General features: G+C 33.3%; 1 protein-coding gene across 1 annotated transcript in view; it reads right to left on the bottom strand.

Annotated features, from left to right (window-relative positions):
- LOC137642641 (DE-cadherin-like) overlaps positions 1–2,500 on the bottom strand; it is a 506,564-nt gene that overhangs the window by 167,057 nt on the left and 337,007 nt on the right. The gene's annotated exons all lie outside the window — the stretch shown is intronic.

Genomic DNA, 2,500 nt, shown 5'->3' with positions numbered 1-2,500 from the left:
TGTGCAGATATTAGTAAGTACGTATATAAATGCTTTTCGAAAGGGTATGAGAATTAATCTTAACTCTATAAAATTACTTCTAAAAAATAAAAGAATTTTAAGTTTTTCAATGATTAATGTCAAAAGAAAAGTAATGCTTCATCGTAAAAATAAGATTTACTGACTTCTTTGTACCGGACTCTCACGCTCTGAACGAATTCCGCTTGAGCTCTAAACCTTTAATGTCATGAAAGCAACTGAGAAGTAACAACCCACTCATTTATTACCTGAAGGAGGTACAAAAGGGAAAGAAGGAAAGAAAGCAATCAATACTCTTGGAGTAAGTGGCAAGACTGAATCACCGGACTTAATCTTTTCTTTTATTATGTCCTAAAACGAGACTAATGTATTGCCTCCTTTGTTCAAGCACTTCTGAATAAGAATGATTGTGTCAAAAAATTTTGATGATAATCTAATATTTACAAGAAACATCTGTCTAAGAATTTCTAATGAAAATGGCTGTGCCGACTTTGTTACTAAAGAACGCAAACAGAGATAAGATATACGAATACATAATCAACAAGAACAAAATATTCCTATTTACAGATAGAATTTACAACAGATTACAATGCACTTCAAAGAATAACTAGAGCACATAATTTGTATTCGTATGACGCAATTTAATATTGTATTTAATTCAAGTGCTAGAAAATGAGACATTTTTATTCTTCATTTTTCATCTACAAAAACTAGAGCTCCTTATTCTAACGCTAACGTACCAGCAGGTGTCAGGATAAAAAAGGTATAAAAGAAAAAAGAAAAAACTATAAAAAAATTATCTTGGTCATAGTGTGTCCAATGACCCTCGTTATGAATGGTATGTCTGCGTCGTATTTCAAGTTAATATTTATGGGAAAGTGTTCGCTGGGAACGTAAAACATGGACTTCACATTATAGCTTGCATTTAAGAGTTTATTCTCCTCAGTATTCGGATATAGCTCATAACTGGACGTACATTTGCTTTGAGGAGAGGAGAGAGTAAATGCCAAGGCAAATCTATTGGGTACGGTAGTCCAACACCAACAAAATGGGATTGTTTTCTCCTCTCAATTATGGTAATTTGTCAATAGCACTTAGTAATTGGACATTTTAACCTTGATTTTTTTTTCATGCAATTATCTGGCCACTACGTGAAGCACTATTCATACATAAAAATTAACGATACATTATGGGTGCAGCTGATCATAAACTGTGATGAGTGTAAGAGAAAGATATTATTTAGATAAATTCCTTAACATAAAACTTTTTCATGGCAATCACAGGACAACATCTGTGTAATCTGAACTTGACACAAACAAGAAAATGCCGGTCTAACTAAGGGTATCTAATTTTCTTATCACCAACAAAAATAATAGATCAGTCTGGTTACTTTATGTCATATTACATTGCAATTCAAAACTTTACTGACTATCTCAGACGCCAGTAAGCAATTGACTCTGCACTATTATAGAAAAGTAATGTTGTTGAGCTTAATCAGACTATTGCATTAAAAGCCTTCCTGAAAAATTTCAAAGGATACAATTGTCGTACTCGTCAGTTTCTTCCCACTAAATCTGAAATGGTGACTAAATCTTATGAAATGTTCATTGAACAATGGACGAATTTCTTAGTCTTGTTTCATCCAAATCTCGAATGCCCTTAATATATCGTTTGACTCATATGGCAAAGCACATTCAGCTTCCAAATGCTTTTACAGGGATCAAACACTTCCTTTCTTATCAATAATCAGTAAAATTGACAAATGTTCATAATTTCGAGAAATAATTTACCCTTATAACTTTAATCTTGCCAATATTCTTTTCAGATCAATCAGCCCACAAACACTTAGAAAACACTCCGTTCGTCTCTGTAAGCTGTTAATTTTATGAAAGATTAAAACTACATCATCCGATTAAAAATACAGTAACTGTGCCTTTCCTTATCCAGGAAACTTTCGCTTATATCCAACGCCCTTTCCCTAGTTCCCTCATCAGTGTACTAAAAAAGAAAAAGCTTGATCAACCAGAGACATAAAAACTATTATCTACTGTAGATACCATCTTTCATTTTAAGCTTGTCATTCTCCAACCTGCTTAAGCCTATCCGAACACTTACTGAGCTTTCTTTGTGAAGGTTTTTAAATTTATCAATAAATATCCTCTAATTTTTCTAACTGGGGAAAACTGGCAAATGGGGGATTTCTATATTCAAGTAACCGCATAGATGTAATGACGCAGGAGACCAGTTTCTGCTAACAGTCATATATGATATAAGTTTTTACCTTCTCTTTTCACCTTTTTCCCGGCTCCCACCAGTCACAATGCTTCACACCATATCTTCGGCGAAGAGAAATAAAGAAAAAGAAAGGGGAATATGGAAAGTAAAGTAGCATAAAATAATCATTGAGAAGAAAGAAGAAAATAAGAGCTGAAAGCTTGACCTAAAACCACGAGATTAACAGCAAAGAGCAGTATAAATACTT

This window comes from Palaemon carinicauda, chromosome 6, assembly GCF_036898095.1.
Source record: "Palaemon carinicauda isolate YSFRI2023 chromosome 6, ASM3689809v2, whole genome shotgun sequence".
Lineage (NCBI taxonomy): Eukaryota > Metazoa > Arthropoda > Malacostraca > Decapoda > Palaemonidae > Palaemon > Palaemon carinicauda.
Note: the sequence above shows the minus strand (reverse complement) of the source record. Positions and strands in the feature narration are given on the sequence as shown.